This window comes from Squalius cephalus (genome assembly GCF_949319135.1).
Source record: "Squalius cephalus genome assembly, chromosome: 2".
NCBI classification, from domain to species: domain Eukaryota; kingdom Metazoa; phylum Chordata; class Actinopteri; order Cypriniformes; family Leuciscidae; genus Squalius; species Squalius cephalus.
The window spans coordinates 57716465-57740436 of NC_137123.1; the positions used below are offsets into that span (position 1 = coordinate 57716465).

Consider the following 23972-nt stretch of genomic DNA (forward strand, 5'->3'; position numbering starts at 1 on the left):
GGAGAATCAGAGTAACCCTTGTTCGAGCCTCCACGGATACCAGGCAGTGCTTAAAGTCCTGGAGGCAAGATGGAAGCAAACTAGCAGTGAAGCATTGGGGCACGTGAAGCTGATAGGGAATTTACCTGAAATCGTACCTGCCGGGAACACGGTGGTCCTGAATGGTTCAGTTCAGCTTAGGGAACCTTGTATGGAGAAATGGGTGACTCTTGAGCAACCATCGGCCCCATTCCCAAGCGGTCTCTTAGTTGCAAGCTGTGTGCACACATTGCCTTCTAGACGACCTTCTCAGCTTTCCGTCTTACTTAAAAATGGTACTCAAACAGATATAACGATCCCCCCTAAAGCTGTACTTGCTGAGATCCATGATATACAGAGGGTTATAGAGAAAACTTCCCAGAATTCAAGCGAAGTTGAATCATCAGCACCTACCCATGCCAACCTTACCTTTGATTTTGGAGACTCTCCTTTGTCTTCAGACTGGAGGGAGCGGATATCAAACCGGTTAAATTCTATGCCTGAGGTTTTCTCTTTACATGATCTTGATTATGGCTGTACAGGTCAAGTAAAACATCAAATCAGATTAACTGACGAGACACCCTTTAAGCATAGGGCACGCCCGATCCACCCCCAAGACATTGATGCTGTTCGAAAGCATCTTCAGGAACTAATGACTGCTGGAGTGATTCGTGAGTCTGAGTCCCCCTTTTCTTCACCCATAGTGGTAGTCCGAAAGAAAGATGGCTCGGTGCGGCTCTGTATAGACTTTCGGAAGTTGAATTCCCAGACGATCAAAGACGCATATGCTCTGCCCAATCTAGAAGAGGTTTTTTCTGTACTTACCGGCTCAAAGTGGTTTTCGGTGCTTGATTTAAAGTCTGGGTTCTATCAGATTGAGATGGATGAGGCCGATAAGTGTAAGACTGCTTTCGTATGCCCTCTTGGATTCTGGGAATTCAATAGAATGCCCCAGGGAATCACAAATGCGCCAAGTACATTCCAAAGGTTAATGGAGCGGTGTATGGGTGACCTCCACAGGAAACAAGTACTAGTCTTCATTGATGATTTGATAGTCTTTTCAAAGACCTTGGAAGAGCATGAGTCGCGGTTAGTACAAGTCCTCGATCGACTTAAGGAGTACGGATTGAAGTTGGCGCCTGAAAAATGCCGTTTCTTCCAGACATCAGTCAAATATTTGGGGCATGTCGTCTCGAGGGACGGGGTAAAGACTGACCCGGCTAAGATTGAAGCTCTAAAAACTTGGCCAAGGCCCACAAATTTGAAAGAGCTGAGAGCTTTCTTAGGTTTTGCGGGGTACTATAGAAGGTTTGTGTGTGACTACTCGAAGATAGTTAAACCTCTCACAGGACTCACTGAAGGGTACCCTCCACTTCGTAGGGGCCGCAGCGGGAAACGAGAGGGGCCAGAGTACTTCAATACTAAAGAGCAGTTCGGTGATCGGTGGACTATTTCATGTCAGAATGCCTTTGACGTCATCATTTCTAAGTTGACCTCTGCTCCTGTTCTGGGCTTTGCTGACCCCAAGCTCCCATATACGCTTCACACCGATGCCAGTACTACGGGGCTTGGTGCGGCATTGTACCAGGAGCAGGACGGGCAGATGCGGGTAATAGCGTTCGCCAGCAGGGGACTGACAAAGAGTGAGGCAAAATACCCTGCACATAAGCTTGAATTCTTGGCGTTAAAGTGGGCTGTTACGGCCAAGTTCAGCGATTATTTGTATGGCACAGACTTCACTGTTGTAACAGACAGTAATCCTCTGACGTATCTTTTGACTTCTGCGAAGCTTGATGCTACCAGCTACCGCTGGTTGTCTAGCTTGTCGACCTACACCTTTAAGCTCCAATATAGGGCTGGGAGTCAGAATCAGGACGCAGATGGTCTCTCCCGGCGTCCGCATGGTGAGCCCTTGGATGATCTGATCTCTCAGAAGGAAAGAGAAAGGATCAAGCAGTTTACACTTCACCACCTTGCAGAGCCTGGAAACGGGTCTGATTTTCTCATGGCAGATGTAGTGAAAGCCATTTGTGAGAGACATGAGGTGATTGGTTTGCCCGAAGGGCCTGGTTTGGCACACTCTTCAATTACATTGGTCGAGTCCCTCACTCATTGTGTTGATGCCTTGCCGAAAGAGTTGCAGCACGAGGCTGAGCATGGTCTACCTGATCTCCCTAATCTCTCAGAGACCGCATTAGCAGAATGGCAAGGGAAAGATCCAGAGCTTGAGATAATAATTGAGTGGATGAGGAGTGGGACTAGGCCAGGTACTCTGAGGGGCCAGCCACCTGAAATAGTATTGTGGTTGAGGGAGTGGAGTCGACTTGAGCTGAAGAATGGGCTGTTGTATAGGAGGAGGCAGGAGCATGGGGTCTCTCGCTATCAGCTTGTATTACCAACAGGGCTAAGGGAAATGGTATTGCGCAGTTTACACGATGACATGGGGCACTTGGGTATTGAGAGAACCCTGGACTTGGTGAGGTCCAGGTTCTTCTGGCCCAGGATGTTCCAGGCAGTTGAGGAGAAGATTAAGACATGTGAGCGTTGCGTGCGCAGAAAGAGGGCTCCAGAACGAGCAGCTCCACTGGTCAACATTCAGACCAGTAGACCTTTGGAGTTGGTCTGTATGGATTTTTTGTCGTTAGAGCCAGACCACAGCAATACCAAAAACATATTGGTCATCACTGACCATTTCACGAAATACGCTGTGGCGATACCGACCCAGAACCAAACAGCTCGTACAGTCGCGAAATGTCTGTGGGAAAATTTCTTGGTTCACTATGGCTTTCCAGAGAAGCTGCATAGTGACCAAGGGCCCGATTTTGAATCCCACACCATCAAGGAGTTGTGTCATATTGCGGGTATTCATAAGATTCGTACCACGCCATATCACCCCAGAGGTAACCCGGTAGAACGTTTCAACCGGACACTTCTCCAAATGCTGGGAACATTAGATAATGAGAAAAAGTCCAGGTGGAAAGAGTTTGTGAAGCCCTTAGTGCACGCATACAATTGTACGCGCAACGATACAACCGGGTATGCTCCTTATGAGCTCATGTTTGGGCGGCTGCCTCGCTTGCCAGTTGATTTAGCTTTCGGGTTGCCAACAGAAGCTCCGGCCAAGTCTCATTCCCAATACGTGAAGGATTTGAAAGATCGGTTGCGAGAGAGCTACGAGATAGCTAAGAAGAACTCTGTTAAATTAGCAGAGCGTAACAAAGGAAGGTTTGATAAACGCGTGGTTGTTTCTACCTTGGAGGAGGGTGACAGAGTCCTTGTGCGCAATGTTAGATTGCGAGGGAAGCATAAGCTCGCTGACAGGTGGGAGCAAGGTGTCCAAGTAGTAGTTAAGAGAGCGGGAGACTTACCGGTGTACACTGTCCGACCAGTTGGGCAGAGTGGTCCTTTCAGGACGTTACATCGAGACTTGTTGTTGCCCTGTGGGTTTTTGCAGTCGGATCGAGATGAGCAGAAGTCTAAGCAAAGAGTTCGCAGGCCCAGAACTAGAGCCTGTGCTAATAAGGATGATTCACAAGAGTCAGAGTGCGAGTACGAGTCTGAGACCGATCAGTTCTTTAGTCCTGTACTTGGGGACATGCAGGACTTTGAAACTCGAGTTCTGTTAAGCCCTGAGCAATTACCCTGCCCAAAACCTCCGAATGTCCCAGTTGACTTACCTGTTGTTGAACCTGCAAGAGAGAGTATACCTACCTGTGAGTTCTCAGAGGAGAATTCAGAGGAACCTGTAAGGGAAAGCTTACTTGAGTCTGGAGAGGTAGATACGCCTTCTGTTGAGCTGGAATCTGGTCATAGTGATCCAGGGGTTTCGGTAAGGGAAGAGCCAGGATTGGATCTCTGTTCTAGGTCTGTAGGTGAATTTCCTTCTCAGGAGGTTGAAACAGACGTTGATAGTGAGGTTGAGAACAGAACTATGAATGCTGAAGTTGATCAAAGTCAACGAGAGAATGAACCAGAGTTCGAGGAAGGAGTTATTCCCAGGCGCTCGCAAAGAGAGCGACGGCCTGCAAAAAGGTTTGAGTATCCCCAGTTAGGGAATCCACTTACCGTAGTGATTCAATCTCTGTTGCAAGGTCTAAGTATGGCATTCAGTACTTCTTTGGAGGAGGTGAATGCTTCTACTATTGATGATGTGCCTGTAGTTGTGGCTCAACCCAAAAAATATGCAGATGCAGCGAGGACGTGCATGTATTCGGGAGGGGAGGGTGTAACCCAGGTCACTAAAGAGATTCTGTTGATGTAAGGAGAGAGAGAAAAAAAAAAAGACACACTTGTGAATATATAAAACAGTTATTTTATTAATGTCTGTGGGGAAAGAAAAAAATAGAAAGTTTAAAGATTCTAAGAGAAAATAAGAAAATGCATAAATAAAATCATAAAACTCATTTAGAAAAGCTATTCAATTTAGCTAGACGAAGATTGGTTAATTCAACGAGAGGGAGTTAGCCCCGCCTTAATAGGTGGACTCAGGGCAAGGATGATGCAACACTTTTTACGAGACAGTGAAGCGGCTAGTTCAAGTTAGAGAAGCTGCTGGTGCGATCCTAAAGAAAGAAACAAGAGAGAGAATTAGAACGAACAAACCAAGAGTGAAATCAGAGAAACACTAGAGAGACTTTTAGATTAAAGTGCGTGTAGCAGCCCCTCGGCGTCGACAAACGAGACAGAGAGTTTCGACGGGTGCTTAATCTTCTTTATTCCGCTCGCTTTGAGCGCCATTAACCGTGACTTCGATAAACGTTGTGTTGTAGCACCGTGAAACTACATAAAGAAACAATATTATGGAGTGAAAACAGTCTCAAAACCTTCCACAAATGCACGCGAGAGATCCACATGCGTGAGCAGCAATCCACAAATGCACGCGAGAGATCCACATGCGCGCGCAGTAATCCACAAATGCACGCGAGAGATCCACATGCGCGCGCAACAATCCACAAATGCACGCGAGAGATCCACACATGCGCAGCAATCTACAAATGCACGCGAGAGATCCACACACGCAAAGCAATCCACAAATGCACGCGAGAGATCCACACACGCAAAGCAATCCACAAATGCACGCGAGAGATCCACACACGCAAAGCAATCCACAAATGCACGCGAGAGTTTATCTCTCTCACTCACACACACACACACACACACACACACAGCGATACACGAATGCACGCGAGAGATCCACACACCCACACACACAGCGATCCACACACACTGCAATCGTGCATTATTGTCCTTACTCGCATTGCTTTGCTCACAACACAATTCGCAACTTTGCTTTATCTGTACCTGTAATTTCAGAGTCTTTTGCATTGGTGTTCTGCCTTAAGAATGCCCCTGAATATGCGCTTTTGTATCTGTGGAATCTTTTGAGACTGTCGTTCCGCGGCCCTGATTCACAAATGCACACAAGCCTATCTGTCCCGTAGACTGTGATCTGTCCCCATTACCTGCAAAGATGCTATATGGTGTCTTCCTCCAGAGGGCGCTAACCGGCCTTCGAGCTGAATCTCCCAAAGGGCTGGATTCATTTCGTTTTCTGACTTAGCGAGACAACTGAAGTCTAAACATTTTTCACTAACTATCATATACATACATGCAAAGGTAGAGTAAAACCAAACCCCTTTTTTATTCTTCAACGTGAAATCAGAATAGGCTATATAACCTTAAGAAAACCATTCAGATAACAGGAAAGCTTTAAAGCATTTATGTAACTGTTGGCAAACTACAAGGCTGTACGTTTTCTTTTGTCTATATAATTGTAGTTCTGAATGTACTTTGTGTAATGTAATAACCCCTCCCCTCACACACATATATTAAATGGAAATTAATATATTTTCAGCAATTACCTGTATGTTTTGCTTTCCTTATTTTTAAAGAAAGGATGAATGCTTCCACATAATTTAACCAACAAAGTAAAATATTTCTTTCAAAAGAATCCACAAGTATTACCCTCAAGTAAACAATTCTCATGCAAACCATTACATGCAAAAGTTGGAAAGTGAGATTTGCGTCAGTTGCTCCTTTTGTGGTGAATCAGATGAACCAGTTGTTCATCTTTTTTTGATCTGTTCATTTACTATAAAGCTTTAGCAAAAAAAAAAAAAAAAAAAAAAAGAAGTTTATTAAGAGTTAGATAATAAAAGTGGGGGGAAAGTATATTATTTCAACCAACTAAATAATGAGACTGGATGATATACTCATTTCAAGGCAATATTTATTTGGCTGCAACCACAACACAAAAACCACTTTAAATTTAATGGTTCATTAATTGCCAAACATGTTTTTTCAATCTGCGAAAACAGGAATAGTTCACCCAAAAAATGAAAGTTCTGTCACCGTTTACTCACCCTTAAGTTGTTTCAAACCTGTATGAGTTTCTTTCTTCAGCTGAACACAAATGAAGATATTTCGAAGAATGTCAGAAACCAGACAGTTGACAGTAGCCATTGACTTGCATAGTATTATTTTTTTTCTACTATGGAATTTAATGGGTTCCGTTAACCGTCTGGTTTCTGACATTCTTCGAAATATCTTCATTTGTGTTCAGCTGAAGAAAGAAACTCATACAGGTTTGAAACAACTTAAGGGTGAGTAAACGGTGACAGAACTTTCATTTTTTGGGTGAACTATTCCTGTTTTCGCAGATTGAAAAAACATGTTTGGCAATTAATGAACCATTAAATTTAAAGTGGTTTTTGTGTTGTGGTTGCAGCCAAATAAATATTGCCTTGAAATGAGTATATCATCCAGTCTCATTATTTAGTTGGTTGAAATAATATACTTTCCCCCCACTTTTATTATCTAACTCTTAATAAACTTCTTTTTTTTTTTTTTTTTTTTTTTGCTAAAGCTTTATAGTAAATGAACAGATCAAAAAAAGATGAACAACTGGTTCATCTGATTCACCACAAAAGGAGCAACTGACGCAAATCTCACTTTCCAACTTTTGCATGTAATGGTTTGCATGAGAATTGTTTACTTGAGGGTAATACTTGTGGATTCTTTTGAAAGAAATATTTTACTTTGTTGGTTAAATTATGTGGAAGCATTCATCCTTTCTTTAAAAATAAGGAAAGCAAAACATACAGGTAATTGCTGAAAATATATTAATTTCCATTTAATATATGTGTGTGAGGGGAGGGGTTATTACATTACACAAAGTACATTCAGAACTACAATTATATAGACAAAAGAAAACGTACAGCCTTGTAGTTTGCCAACAGTTACATAAATGCTTTAAAGCTTTCCTGTTATCTGAATGGTTTTCTTAAGGTTATATAGCCTATTCTGATTTCACGTTGAAGAATAAAAAAGGGGTTTGGTTTTACTCTACCTTTGCATGTATGTATATGATAGTTAGTGAAAAATGTTTAGACTTCAGTTGTCTCGCTAAGTCAGAAAACGAAATGAATCCAGCCCTTTGGGAGATTCAGCTCGAAGGCCGGTTAGCGCCCTCTGGAGGAAGACACCATATAGCATCTTTGCAGGTAATGGGGACAGATCACAGTCTACGGGACAGATAGGCTTGTGTGCATTTGTGAATCAGGGCCGCGGAACGAGTCTCAAAAGATTCCACAGATACAAAAGCGCATATTCAGGGGCATTCTTAAGGCAGAACACCAATGCAAAAGACTCTGAAATTACAGGTACAGATAAAGCAAAGTTGCGAATTGTGTTGTGAGCAAAGCAATGCGAGTAAGGACAATAATGCACGATTGCAGTGTGTGTGGATCGCTGTGTGTGTGGGTGTGTGGATCTCTCGCGTGCATTCGTGTATCGCTGTGTGTGTGTGTGTGTGTGTGTGTGTGAGTGAGAGAGATAAACTCTCGCGTGCATTTGTGGATTGCTTTGCGTGTGTGGATCTCTCGCGTGCATTTGTGGATTGCTTTGCGTGTGTGGATCTCTCGCGTGCATTTGTGGATTGCTTTGCGTGTGTGGATCTCTCGCGTGCATTTGTAGATTGCTGCGCATGTGTGGATCTCTCGCGTGCATTTGTGGATTGCTGCGCGCGCATGTGGATCTCTCGCGTGCATTTGTGGATTGCTGCGCGCGCATGTGGATCTCTCGCGTGCATTTGTGGATTGCTGCGCGCGCATGTGGATCTCTCGCGTGCATTTGTGGATTGCTGCTCACGCATGTGGATCTCTCGCGTGCATTTGTGGAAGGTTTTGAGACTGTTTTCACTCCATACAATATACTCATAAATAAAAAACGTATGTACAAATGACAGATTACTTAAACAAATACACATTTACAGATACCCAAAAGGCAAATAAATTATTACATACATGAGAAATGAACCAAAAGAGCTCGACAAATAACACGTGCCATACGAAATTATATATTACTTTAAAATACAACATGCAAACACACAATAAAGACACATACCTCGCTCCGCTTGCCAAAGGGTACTAAAAGAACCAAAACGTAAAGTGCATCCACCTTTTTACAATATATATTTCAAACTTTTGTAAAAACCACGTGAGAACCACACTGTGCTCCTCGTCCGCACCTCTCTCTTCTTCCTGAGTTACAGCTTACGTTACGTAGAGAGCGTGCGTGCGCGCACACACCACGTTTAAAAGGGACACACACACATACATATTTTTGCGGTCATTTACACTCCCACCAATTATGAAATGATGAAAGAACAGGACAAACTGTGAATGAATCAGAACATGATTTCTGAACATCAATATGACCGCCTTCAAACAGTTTATATGCATGCGAAGTCTAAAATGTTAGGTTTTATAGAACTTAATTACATGGTCTGATGCAATGGAATCACAAAGCAGTCGTTGATTACTCATTTTCAATAAGTACCACCAATTTTTGGATGGGCCTTTCAATGACTGTGGGCTTGGAGCGTTGATTTTGTTTTTGCTCCCCTAACTGCAACTTGACTCGCCTTACAAGACCATCACTTCCTTCACTGGTTCCCACCACTCGGCCTAATTGCCACTGACCTCTGGGAAGCATATCGTCTTTGATGATTACAACATCATTCACTTGAAGGTTACGGCGAGGAATATGCCATTTCTGACGTGCTGCAATGTTGAGAAGGTATTCCTTCTTCCAACGACTCCAAAATTGTTCGATTAGGTATTGAACTCTGCGCCATCTTTTAGTGGCATACACATCTTGTTTTACAAACTCTCCTGGAGGTGGAAGAGCAACATCAGACTTCATCATTATCAGATGGTTTGGGGTCAATGGCTCGAGTGAATTTGGATCATTAATCCCATCTACCGTTAGAGGGCGGCTGTTTACAATGGCCATTGCTTCATAGAACAGCGTTCTGAGTGATGCGTCATCAAGCCTGCCTGGGCATAAAGCAAGTGTGGCATTGAGTACATTTCGCACAGTTCGTATCTGGCGCTCCCAGACACCTCCAGCATGGCTTGCAGAAGGAGCATTAAAGACAAACTCGCATTGCCTTTCTGTAAGAAAGATCTCTAAGGCGTTGGTGTCAATCTCTTTCAGTGATTTTGCGAATTCATTTTTAGCTCCAACAAAGTTAGTGCCGTGGTCACACTGAAGTTTGCGAACTGCTCCTCTGAGGCTGATAAAGCACCTTAGGGCATTGATAAAGGAGTCTGTAGATAGGTCCTCAATCATTTCAATATGGACTGCACGAGATGATAGACAAGTGAATAATAGGCCATATCTCTTAAGCTCCTTACGAGCTCTCTTCACAATAAATGGCCCGAAACAGTCCATACCACAGTACGTGAATGGAGCGGAAACCTCAACACGTTCTCTGGGATGTAACAACATTGGCTATCGAATCATTCGTCGTTGGTTTGAATTAACAAATTCAAATACTCTGTGTTGCTAAAAACATTTCTTCCTGAATACAAAAGCTGGTGCACTTTGAACTCGTGAGTGCAAATCAGGCTTTGGCTCCAGCTAGTCGGCGACCAATTGACTTTTACGACACTAATTTCACCTCAGAGACATTCCAAACCCCCCCTTTCCCCTCTCTGGACCACAGAGAGATAACGAAACTTGAAACTTTCTACACACAGACACACACACTCACACAAACATCCTCCTATAGAAATATAGTTTTAATGTATGTAACTCAGATTAGGGTTTGACCTTCCTGTATGCATGTTTTATTAATTTGTTTGATCATATAATTATGATTTTCTAGAGGTGTGGTTTTGAAATGTATTCTTTAATCAATAGTGTTTTAGTTAGAGAAGGTTCACTAACATTCTCTGGCAATCCCTTCCCCCCTGTGTTGAACTGTGTTTTAGTGCCTAATGGAATGTCCAGCAACAGACATTTTAGGAGTGGAGCAGAGTTAGTGTTAATCTTTAACCCTACTTAAATCCTACATTTTCTATATGTATAACCATTGAAGAAATATGTAAACCTGAATGTAATTTCTCTTTTCCACGATTGTTCTTCTCTGTGATGGGTTTTTGTATTCTTGTAAACCTTAAAGGAATAATGTTTCAGATGTGCACCCTGTTGCAATCATAGATATGCCATGTGGATCTTTTTAAAAGTCCAATTTTCATTTCCATTTGTAAATGTACATCACATTTTGGGTTAATCTTATTCCTAGATTGTTAGTAGAACTCTTAATGCTTATTTTACAGAATAAGAAGTCATTTCTATGCCGTAGCGTTTAAACATACCAAATGTGGTCTTGAATTGAACCTCCATATACCCGTAGGAAAGATATGGGTACCAAATTATGATAAAATGCATTTTACTGCAGTTATAATTGTTTAAAGTAGAAATGGCATGATCCTAAGACTGTCATAAAACATGCAAATCGAACTCCTAAGTGAGACAAAGGAAATTTCTCCCGCCTGGAATTTCGCGTTCCAATTGGCCCAAGCGCCAGGGAGGAGGAATTTTTCGCTACCCTAGAAAAGCGGAACACTCCGCGTTCCGTTCAGTTGAGTTCGGTATTTTCTTTCGTCTTGTTTGTTCCTGCTTGTTCGAACCCTCCTCATCAGGGAGACCATCAATGGCTCCCGTTTAGGGGGCTTTATATTTTATTTTATTTAAGTCTTTTAGTTTTGTTTCGTCTTCGAACTTCAGCCGACAACTTCAACTCAAAGGAAAAGACTCTGTTGAAAATCCCGCGGCGCGCGCTCCTCTTCATTGAGGACGTGCACGAGCACTGCGTCTGAGGAAATTCCTGGCTCCATGGGACCTAGTCCTCATCTCCGTTTTATTTTCTTTACTAAGTTTTATTTTCATATTCGTTACTCCCTCCACAAAGGGAGCTGAACTCTGAATCATGTTTCTGGCCACTTCACGTTTCAGTGAACCTTTAAACTGCGCGCGAGTCTGCTCGCCCCGAAGACACGAGGAAACACGCCCCGCTCTTAAAGGAGCTCTTCTTCAGCAAATACAAAGAGAACCATGTGCCATGCAAGTATCGATTATTGAATTGAACTTACAATGTGATTTCTTTGTTGTCTCTTACGGGTTACTGTCTGTGATTTTTGCCATGCTGAGATCATCTCGGTGATCTCTCTCGTCCTGAAACTTTAGTTTCACTTTCTCCCTTCCTCTCCCTCTCTCATCTGTTATCCGTTTAGTCTTGTATTTTGTTTACGTGTCCTGTACATACATATTTACTCGTGTAAATTGTAGAACTTGTATTCCTTAGTTCGATGTAGTATTAGTCCAATTATTAAATTCCATATGCCCTTGACTGACTCTGATTTAATTGCCCATGTTACTTAGTCCCTGAAATGTTCGATCTTAGCTATATGCTTTATCTTGGTAGGCTACGATTTAAGAAACCTAATTTTAGTCTACAAACACCGAGAGTGTCTTTTCAAGGCCTGGAAAAGATACTCTTTCTCGTGTTTGTAAGAAGGATAATTTTCCTTGAGAGTTAAGTTAATCTTACGTATGTTTGCTGGACAAACAGATTGTTTGATAACTAAATTAATTCCATTAAAGTTATCCCATAACTTCGAGCTGAAATAAGAACAATTGATGTATTAATGACGAACCATAACCCGTTATGGTAATCGTTCATATATCAATCTAGTTCAGCTGCGATAAATTAATGTAACTGTAACATACAAAATATTAATCATATTCATGATTAATTATTAAAATTCCCTATAGATCATTTGAGCTAATATGAATATTAATGTACAACCCATTGTTCTTACAGGGAAGTTCTGCCATACGCTGTTCTTCAGCTGGTCGTCTGAGTTTCCGACATTGCACACACTTGTATATGAACTTGGCGACGGACTTACTGCCTCCAATGATCCAGAATCCATTCATTCTTAACTCCATTTGAGTTTGGCTTCTTCCCTGGTGACGAACTTTGGTGTGGTAATATGACAGAATTAGTTTAGTGATGTGGTTACCTTTTGGAAGTATTACAGGATGTTTTAGATCTTGACTGAGAGATGAGTGTTTTAGCCTCCCACCAACACGGAGGATGCCATTGTCCAAAATAGGATCCAGAGGGTACAGTGCGCTTGAATTTGGTAGAGCTTCTCCTCTTTCAATTATTTGCATTTCTTTTGAGAATGCTTGCTGCTGTACAAGCTTGATGACCACCTTAGCAGCTCTCTCACGTTCTTCAACTGTCACATGATCACCGTTGCACATCTGTTTGTGGCCCAATCTGTTTATTCTTGCAACCACCCTTAGAAGCATAGACCAAGAAGAGAATCGACTTAAGCGACTGAGGATGTCTGCTCCGTCTCTGACTGAGGTCACAAAGGTTTGGACTAATTTAACTTCAGGATCACCGACAAGCAGGTTCACAGGTGTGTATGGTGTTGCATTTACTTCCTGTTCCCACAGGAATTTGGGTCCTGATAACCACATTGATGTAGAGATGGCAGACGCATTAAGCCCTCTAGATGCATAATCAGCAGGGTTATCTGTTGTATTTACGTAACACCAATGACTAGGATCTGTGGCATCTCGAATCAGCTGCACTCGATTTGCGACAAAAACATGAAACCTACGGGCTTCGTTGTTAATGTATGCTAAAACGACCTGCGAGTCTGTCCAGAAGAACTCTTGGTCAATCTTCATTTCCAGCTCATTTTTCAGCATGACACTCATTCTGGCAGATATGACAGCGGCTGAGAGTTCTAACCTGGGAATGCTTATGACCTTTGTAGGTGAGACCCTGGCTTTAGCCATCACCAGACTGCAGTGGACTTCACTCTTGTCATTTTTGAAGCGGAGGTAGGAACAAGCACCATATCCTACATTACTCGCATCGGAGAAGTGGTGTAACTCTGTTCTGACTATGTCACTGAAGGTATGTGGGTGATAACATCTTGGTATCAATACTTCCTTGAGTTTCAGAAGATCGTTTTTCCAACCCACCCATTGAGAACGCAAGTCATCAGGAAGTTCGTTGTCCCATTCAGTACCTCTACGACACAGTTCTTGTAGGATACACTTTCCCTGTAGAATAAATGGGGCGACAAACCCAAGAGGGTCATATAGAGAGGCTATAACAGACAGAATACCACGGCGAGTCAATGGTTGATCCTTAAGGTCAATGCTGAAACTGAACGTGTCATCCTTTGTTGACCATTGAATGCCGAGTACGCGTCCAGCTGGTGCTGCTTCAAGATTAAAGTCAAGAGGCTTTGATGTAGTTGCCTTTTCTGACGGGTTTAAACAACTCAGAACGTCTTCCTTATTTGAGTTAAATTTGTGAAGCCGTAAACCTCCATGTTTACACACTCTTTGAGCTTGCATTATTAGTTCTTTGGCTTCACTGGTTGAGGGAACACTGATTAACCCATCATCCACATAAAAGTTCTTCTCAATGAATGCTGAGGCTGAAGGATAGTTAACCTTGTGCTGCTGTGCCAGGTACTTTAGGCCAAAATTGGCACACCCAGGTGAAGACGTGGCACCAAAGAGGTGGACTGCCATGCGATATTCTTGAGGCTCTTTCTCCAAGTCTCCACCCTCCCACCATAAGAATCTCAGGTAATTGCGTTCATCAGGTGGGACGAGAAACTGGTGAAACATCTTCTCTATGTCACAGGTAACTGCTACTGGCTCCTTTCTAAAACGGCACAGCACTCCCACCAAGGAATTGGTTAGATCAGGCCCAGTCAGAAGTGTGTCATTTAGAGATATACCACGAAACTTTGCTGAACAATCGAATACCACCCTCAGCTTGTTTGGTTTCTGAGGGTGGTACACCCCATGGTGTGGGATGTACCACACTGTCTCTCCACTTAATATAGCTGGAGCTTGTTCTGCATCACCCTTGATAATCATCTCTTCCATGAAAGCCTTGTAGTGATCATAATACTGTTTATTGGACTTGAGCCGTTTCTTTAGGTGTTGTAGTCGAGCAGTTACTAGCCCTTTGTTGTTGGGTAGTGAGGGTCGGCTGCTGCACTTAAATGGGAGAGGAAGCTCGTAATGTCCATTATCCTTCTGATGAATATTGGCACTGAGGTGCTGTATGAAACGAACATCCTCTTGTGACACACATTTATCCTCATAAGCTTTCTCATTGAAATCTGACTCAAGAATTTTCAGGATATCATTGGGCGATGGGACAGGTATTTCCTTTACTGCAACACGGTGGACAAAACTCTGATTTCCTTGTCGGTCAAGGTGTGGATAGACACTGTATGGCGGCTGGTACAACAGCAGCAGCACGGCGTGCTGCGGGAGTGTGCACACAAGAGTTTTCTCGAATCAAACCAGAGATTTACCATACTGAAGACGGTAGAGTTGTAGTCGAAGATGAGTTGTTGAACTTTATTGTGATTAAAATGCGAACACTAAGCCATGATGATATTGTGACAATTGTAACGAGCAGCTTCAGCTCTGAGCGGATTGAGAACTCAAAGGCAGTTTTGGCAGAGCTCCTTCCACATCATAAACGATGGATCTCCCATAGGGGACAAAAGAAGGATGTTAATAATGTCAAAATGTGTCTGCAAGCGCTTAATGAATGCGGTGAAGAGATCCCAAGATTTGTATCGCATTTCCTGGATGAACTACCCCCCGTCTCTTTTAAACATATCGACGTGTCTGTGCTCCTTGGGAAAATGCAGCAAATTAATACTGACATTGATTACCTAAAAAGAACTATGGGAACTCAAGTAGCTGCCTGTGAAATGTTGCGGGAGGTTTCTGAGAAACTTGATGGCCGGCTGACAGCTGTGGAGGGGCACTGTGACCCGGACGCTATCTGCCTCTCTGCCGTGGAGACACAACCGGGTCTTGCGCCCAGCGTGACAGGTCTTCCCTCGGCTGTGTTGGAGAGGCCAATGGGCCCTGGTCCTGTCTCCTGCCCTCCCTCTGTGGCTGATGGATGTTCGACAGCGGCGCGTGGTGAGACTGATGGCGGAAGACCGGTTCAGTCTGTGACTCCCCCATGGAGTATGGTGGTTAAGGATGGGCGCAGACTGAAGCAGGTACGGCTGAAGCAGGTATCTGAGAACCCTGTTCATCGAAGCCCCACACCTCGCACTGTAAAAACTCCAGCAAGGTATGTGAGAAAGAAAACTGGCATAATTGGGACTGGTGTGGTTAGTAATATACTGGCTGTTAAAACAAAGATGGTCAAGGTATTTGCAACAAAGTTTGATCTCAGTGTTGGTGCAGATACTCTCAGTGACTACTTAAAGATGAAGCTGAATCGGGAAGTGACATGCAGAAAAATAGAGGCGTCACAGAGCAGATTTGGTTCCTTCTGTATTTCCGCTGAATGTAATGATGTGGCCGAGCTATACGATCCGCAGCTTTGGCCCGCTGGAATTTTTGTCCGACGCTACTATGAGCCTCGTCGCCCAAGGGGAGCAGACGGAGGTCTGTCCGGGCCAGAGGATGCCCCCCGCTCTCGAGATGAGGGGCTGTTGCATGTTAATGATGCTAGTGTGCCTGCTGTAGTTGTGGGTGAGGACGGGATGAAGGCCAGCTGCTCGGCTGGAAGTGACAAAACATTGTAAAATGCGTGTTGTTTCATATAATACCCGCGGGCTGCGAGTAGGTCATACTGTTACTGATATATCAAATCGTCTGGTTGTGGATACATTGCTGGATGAGTGTGACATTCTGTGCTTGCAAGAAACTTGGCTGGCGAAACAAGATCTGGATAAGCTGAACACTATACACATAAACTTTCATGGGGCTGGAGAGTCCACTACTGACCTCAGTACAAAGCTGGTTCGAGGTAGGATAGCTGGTGGTGTAGCAATATTGTGGAACATCAAATATGACTCAATGGTGAATGTGGTGCGCCTAAATGTTGACTGGGCCATAGGGCTAGAGTGTAATTTTAATGAAAAGAAATTTATTGTCTTAAATGTTTATACACCGTATGAATCATATGAGCATGAGGATGAATTTTTGAACAGGTTAGCGTTTATTCAGTCATTCATAGAGGAGAATTGTTCATCTTGTGTCTATGTTATGGGTGATTTTAATGCTGACATGTCAGATAACAAATCTTTATTTGCAACACACTTACAGCAGTTCTGTAATGAGTCTAACTTAATTCTATCGAGTATTGCTTTGTTGCCTGACTCAAGTTTTACCTATGTTAGTGATGCGTGGAACACAACATCTTGGTTAGACCATATTGTGACCACAGCTGATGCTCATGCCTCACTGATAAATGTGGAGATCTGCTATGAACTTGCCACCTCAGATCATATACCTATTGCTGCTTTGTTAGATGTTGAAAAACTCCCCCTGCTGTCCAGGAATAATAATGCAGCTTCAAGTAAACTGGACTGGTCAAAGCTGAGTAAAGAGGAGGTGGCTGAATACTCATTGCGAACTGAAAGTTTTCTAAATAATATTCCTCTGCCTTATGATGCCCTAATGTGCTCAGACATTAATTGTAAGGATGTGCTACATGTTGAAAAACTCTGTGCCATGTATGATGGTATTGTGAAATGTCTTAATGTTTCCAGTGAACCTTTCTGTAAAAGAAAATGTAAGGTGTTTAACATTAGACCTGGGTGGAATGAGTTTGTGGCTGAGCAGTATGCTGAGGCAAGAGAGGCCTTTAGACTCTGGTCAGAGGCAGGAAGACCTAGACATGGGGAATTGTTAGATAGAAAAAAAATGACAAATGCTAGAGTTAAGTATGCACTACGTTTTATTAAGAAAAATGAAAATACAATGAGAGCAGACTCACTAGCCAGAAAGTTACAGAAAAACAACCCTACTGATTTTTGGCAAGAGGTCAAAATTATGAATAACAGTACAATTTCCTTACCGGCTGTTATTGAAGGTATTAGTAGCCCAGAAAAAATAGCTGAGCTCTGGCGTGAGCATTACTGTGACCTATTTAATTGTGTCAAAAGTAACTCAGTTAGAATCAATCATGAACATACTGATTTCTCAGCAGATATGATGGTTAGGGTAGCAGATATCTATGATGCCATTAACATGTTGGAGAACAACAAAGCCTGCGGTATGGACTACATTAATGCTGAACATCTAAAATATGCCAGCCATAAGCTCTGTCCTTTGCTTTCCATGTGTTTTAATGGTTGTTTGGTTCATGGTGTCCTGCCTAACGCTATTATGTCTGTTTTGTTACTACCTGTGCTTAAAGACAAGGCTGGTAAGCTTAACAGTATTGACAATTATCGACCAATTGCATTAGCCAGTATCTTGTCTAAAGTACTGGAGAGAATACTGCTAACAAAGTTAGAAATGTATGTTCTTACTACTGACACTCAGTTTGGGTTTAAAAGAAAGCATGGAACCGACCTGTGTATCTATGCTCTTAAAGAGATTGTGTCCAGGTATAACAGCCTGAATTCGTCCATGTTTTTATGTTTTATTGATGCGTCAAAGGCATTTGATAGAATTAATCATGAACGACTGTTTGTAAAATTGCTTGATAGAGGTTCTCCTATATTTTTAGTGAGAATTTTAGTGTTTTGGTATGCCCATCAAACGTTTCAGGTTAAATGGGATAATGTTGTATCTGCTCCGTTTCATGTCAGTAATGGAGTGAGACAAGGAGGAATTATGTCTCCTATTTTATTTAATGTCTATATGGATGATCTGTCAGACCAGTTAAATAGGTTAAAAACTGGCTGTCTTGTGGGTAACACTGTTGTTAATCATCTAATGTATGCAGACGATCTTGTCCTGCTCTGTCCATACAGCGCTGGGCTGCAGCAGATGCTGAAAGTCTGCTCGCAATATGGCTTAGATTATGATATTAAATATAACACTAAGAAAAGCCACATAATGGTAGTTAGAAGCAATGAGGACAATAAATCAACTTTTCCGACTTTTTATTTGTCAGACAGCCCTCTTGCTGTGTGTGAGGTAGTTAAATACTTAGGTCATGTTATATCTAATGACTGGACAGATGACAAAGACCTATACCGTCAGCGCTGTAAAATTTATGCTCAAGCCAATATGCTCATAAGGAAGTTTTATATGTGTTCTGACTCTGTGAAGTGTTCTCTGTTTAGAACCTATATCACACCGCTATATACTGCTCAATTGTGGTCTAACTATAAGAAAACGAGTATGCAGCGGCTAAAGGTAGCATACAATGATGCAATGAGGTTGCTGCTTCGTGTCCCTAGGTGGCATAGTGCCAGTCATTTGTTTGTGGCCAATAGAGTGCCAACCTGTGAGGCACTCTTAAGGCAACTGATGTTTGGTTTTATGTGTCGATTGGACAATTCAGTGAACCATGTAATTGAAGCCCTTGTCAATCCTCTGAAAAGCTGTTATAGATACTCTTCGAGGCTTAGACGACACTGGTGTAATAGCCTGTATATTCTATAGGCTATTATGGAATTTTTATGTATTTTTGTATCTCCCTTTTTATGCTGTATGTTGTGTTATATGGACCTGTGTCTGCAATAAAGTTATATATAGACAGGCCTATAATACTCCACCCAAGCACAGTTCTTTGCGCGAAAGGCTCATTTTCACCACCTATAATGGCTTCCAAGGGAGCTAGAGCAGATGGGCAGTCAAATCCAATTAAAAGTCCGACTTCACAGTTCAAAAGTGGTGATAGCTGACTTGCTAAGTGTCTGAGGTGACTCCACTGAAGCGCTGTGTGCTTGGTGGGAATATACGACTTGTCCACTGGAATGAAGTCTCTTGTGTATGCTTGCTGTAGTGGTATAGAACTTGCAGATTGTAGTCCTCTTACTTTAAGTCCACAGACTCTCTTACTGGCAGTGATCGTGTCAGCAGCTGTCATGGTGCTGAGCCTCAATTGCACAGGTTGTGAGACAACATTCAAACTTTCAAGAAGATCTTCCAAGATGAAACTTGAGTCGCTCTGGGTGTCAAGTAGAGCATAAGTTAGTACTTCTCTTTGGGGTTCGTCCACTGTAGAGATGAAAACTGGCACAATGCTGGAAGTAGCAGGAGAACATTGAGTGAGTGCGTGGGTCATGACTTTATGAACTTCCTCATTTGCTTGAACATTCGTAGATGCCCCTTTAGGGTCCTTTGAAGGAGCTTTATCCCTTTCTTCATGTAAGCAGGTAGGATGACTTCGACCACACGTACCACATGTATGTCTTCTTCTACAGTCTTTACTCATGTGTCCCTTTCTGAGACATCCGAAACAGAGGTGGGTTTCATGAATGAAGGCTTTCTTTTCTTCAATAGTCTTTCCAGCAAATGTAGAGCATTGAGCAATGTGATGTTTTTCATCCTTGCAGAAAAGGCACGATGTCTTTGGCTTAGAGATGTACGTCTCTGGTCTTTTTGAGCTTAAGTCGTTCACCTGAACCTTTGTACTGAGAGCCTTAGCACGTTTGGGGAACCTTTCATCTGTGTTCCTTTGATTCACAAATAGCGCAGAGGTTATAGGGTTACAAGCTATTTTTGCTTCCTTTTGCAGAAATTCTGTGAAGCATTTGAAACTTGGATAGTCACCTGATGTGTCTAGCTCTTCCACCACGATTCGGTTCCACTTTCTCACAATCCATTCGGGGAGTTTCTTTAACAGCTTGTGGTTTTCTTCAGAATCATTTAGGATGGCTAATCCTTTTACGTGAGGAATTGCCTCGACACAACCTTGCAGGAAATCTGTGAAATCTCGTAATGCCAGTGGGTCATTTGCTCCAATTTTGGGCCATCTCATCAGCTTGTCTCGAAACGCTCTTTGGATGACGAACGAGTTCCCGTACCTTTCCTGTAACACTTTCCAGGCACCTTGATACGCATCCTCAGAATTTCTGTAGAAATATCCCTCCACCGCTTTGCGAGCTTCCCCAGCAAGGTAATTCTTCAGATAGAAAATTTTTTCACCAGAAGGAAGAGGTTTTCGATCAATGAGGGCCATGAATGACATCTTCCAATCTATGAATTTTAAAGGGTCACCAACAAAGACAGTGGGTTCTGGAACTGGCAGCCGATGTGTGCTTAGTGAGTTTGCTATTGCTTGAGCTAGATTTGCAGTTTCCTGAGGTGTTGTAACTTTATATCCTTCACATGATGCTTGCTGAGGTAGGAACAACTGTGCTTCCGGGTTCAGTTGAGATGTAAGCTCTGTCCTTTGGCAGCCAGTGTGAATGCTAGGGCCTTCGTCATCTTCACAGCAATGAAGGTTGCCTTCCAAATCGTTATACACTTTGACACGAGCTGCTGCTACTTTAACTTCTTTGTCAACTTGTAGCTGTTGTAGCCGCTTCTTTTCCTCAACTAGCCTTAACTGCATTTCAGCCTCCTTCTGCTTTATCTCCGCTAACATTCTCGATTCACAAAGCTTCCAGTCATGCTCCATCTTATCAAGCTTAGCTTGTTGATTGTGAATTTCTTGTAAAGCTTTAGCTTGTTCTAGTTTCGCTGCAAATTCTGCCTGTGCATCAGCACGCTTACTTGAGACTTTAGAAGTCTTTGATTGGTTATCGGATCCCAGTGATGACTCTGAAACGACTGTGTTTGTTACTGTACATCCAAAGACGGATCCATATTCATCCTTATTCAGCACCTGCCTTACTCTTTCCTTCACAAGTTCTTCGTTGTAACTTTCATTAAATGTTTCCAGTCGTTTACTGACAAGATCAGTGATCTCTGCAGTTAGTGCAGCGCAGGCATCCATACGTTTAACAATGTCTGGAGTAGTAGTGTGGTTACGCAGAATCGGTTCATAACGCTGATAGACTGAATCATGTCTGCCTTGAATGTCCTGCTGTATTTGCTCCAGGTCTTCACGTGTACAGAATGTTTTCAAATTTGATCTAGCCTCTCTTGAAGCCTGCTTCCAGGACTCATATGTCTTATGGAAGGACCTTTCCTGTTTCTTTGCTTCGAGCTCATGCATCTCGCGACCTTTCTCTGTTAAGCTTCTTTCACGTGAGCTTGCTCTGATCTGTTGCACTGGTGGGTTACTTATTTCTTCAGCTGGAAGTGGCATCTCCTCGACTGATTCAACTTCCTTTTCAGGTGGGTTTTCCATGGCCTCTTTAAAGTTGTTTGCTTCTTTAAACTGGGCAACTTAAGCTATAAGTGATACCATTTCCATCAGACCTCTAAAATGTAAGCACTCAAAATATTAGCAACGAGAATCAACACAAATGCATAACTGTAAACACTTTTAACATTTAAATATTTCCCTTGTAATAGATCAGAAATTTCAGTGTTTACAAACAGTAATAAAGTTAACTATACTCTTTGTGTATGACCTTTTAAATGTCCAAGATAAATCTTCAACAATCAACGTTCAAATTTAACACACAAGTTTTTATAGTCTTTAAATAATCAAGTAAACTTGAATATTTTCTTGTGATTTGACTTATTCAATTTAAATGTCTCTTGTAGTTTTATCCTTCAATTTAATAGTTCAAAAAAAATTCTCCTTTCCATTTGAACATGTCAACTTACAGAGTTCCAATGAATGGATGCAGCTCACGTGGGAATACGATTTAACTCACAGTCTCAATCTCATCTGTAATGTTAAACGGTGCCTTGCTACCACCTTGCGATCTTTCCCTTTAAGCAGTTATAATGACGTCACGATCCGCTGTGACTGCGCAGACGTCCGCAGCGCCGTGCTGATCCTCGTGCGGCGTTGTGATGAACTCTCTCGAACAGGGCAGCAGCGAAGCGATGCAGAGTCCCGATAAGCGTCGAGTTTCACTGTAGCAGCCCCTCGGCGTCGACAAACGAGACAGAGAGTTTCGACGGGTGCTTAATCTTCTTTATTCCGCTCGCTTTGAGCGCCATTAACCGTGACTTCGATAAACGTTGTGTTGTAGCACCGTGAAACTACATAAAGAAACAATATACTCATAAATAAAAAACGTATGTACAAATGACAGATTACTTAAACAAATACACATTTACAGATACCCAAAAGGCAAATAAATTATTACATACATGAGAAATGAACCAAAAGAGCTCGACAAATAACACGTGCCATACGAAATTATATATTACTTTAAAATACAACATGCAAACACACAATAAAGACACATACCTCGCTCCGCTTGCCAAAGGGTACTAAAAGAACCAAAACGTAAAGTGCATCCACCTTTTTACAATATATATTTCAAACTTTTGTAAAAACCACGTGAGAACCACACTGTGCTCCTCGTCCGCACCTCTCTCTTCTTCCTGAGTTACAGCTTACGTTACGTAGAGAGCGTGCGTGCGCGCACACACCACGTTTAAAAGGGACACACACACATATATATTTTTGCGGTCATTTACAGTGCGGATTGAGTTTCATTCGTTAAACGTTACGAGTGAACGTGTTATTGACTGCTACGAAGAGAGTACATATCCAAAGTCGGGATTTTTGCCCTTCATAGCCGAGAATTGAGTTCTCTTGTCGGATGCTGCACATTTCCTGGACACCGGACGATTTTGAAGAAGAATTGTATGTGAATTGTCCCTGCTTGCTTCACATCGGAAAAAAAACCGTTGCGAGCGGGAACTGGCGAGCCATTTGCCCAATGCCCATATAAGGAAGGACCGAGCTTGTGAATCAAGGAACGAACGGAGTGGTATGATTGTGCACACATCTGAATTGAACTGTGTTGATCCGAGATACATTGCGGAAGAAGGATCTCGTGAGAGCGGCATTCGAACTGGAACTGAGAATTAGTGTGTATATAAATTATATAGGCTACATATAAAAAGAGGAATCTGAATTGTATTGAATTTGAGACTGCTAATTAAGCAGTAAATTTTGACCTGTATTTTATTTTCTCTACTGTTATTTTTTCTTTCAAATTCTATTGTATTTCATTTTATTTCATTTTGATTTTATATTTTTATTTATTTTTCTTGGAGAACGAGAGTAAAAAGGGTATTCTTATAGGGTTATCATTTGGAAGGATTGCATTTGAATTTAAAACGTTTACTTAACCTTAAATAAGCCAATTAGAAACAAATTGAATAAATAGGTAAACAAATAAATTATATACATATATTAATAGAATAAGGGTCAATTAAATGTATTAGCTTGAAACTAAATAGGTAATAAAAAAGGAGAGAAACAATAATAATTATAAACTAAATAGGGAAATATAAATTAGGGTTTATATTAAGGTTACATTTATTTGTTCCACAGCAAATCTTTGCTGTTCTCCTGGTCATTATATATATATTTTTTTTTTCTTTCCCCCCTGTGTGATGTGATGTTTAAAAATTTCACTGCTTTATCATTTAATTCCTTAATACATCATTCCAAATTTTCTAACGCAACGAGTGCTTGTCATAAATTCTTTCTCCCCTTGCTGTTAACGCAGTCTCTTGAGCGATTCTGGTCTTCTGGTCACTGGTCCAAATTTTGAAGCGGTGCACTTCACGCTCATTTGCATATTTCGCTATTTGTAAGTGAGGGTTGTATTGTCGCCGCGACGCAGGTTACAATATGCTATAAGGAAAAATTACTAATGGATCTAGACATCTGTTTAAAATCAAAAGCACTGAAAATATTTTGGCAATGTGTGTGATATTTACAAATATTTATGGTGCCATATTCTTGGTCT

General features: G+C 42.0%; 1 protein-coding gene across 1 annotated transcript in view; it reads left to right on the forward strand.

Annotated features, from left to right (window-relative positions):
- The window catches only part of LOC307150328 (interferon-induced protein 44-like), a 37053-nt gene that overhangs the window by 11789 nt on the left and 1292 nt on the right, over positions 1-23972 (forward strand). The window lies entirely within an intron of this gene.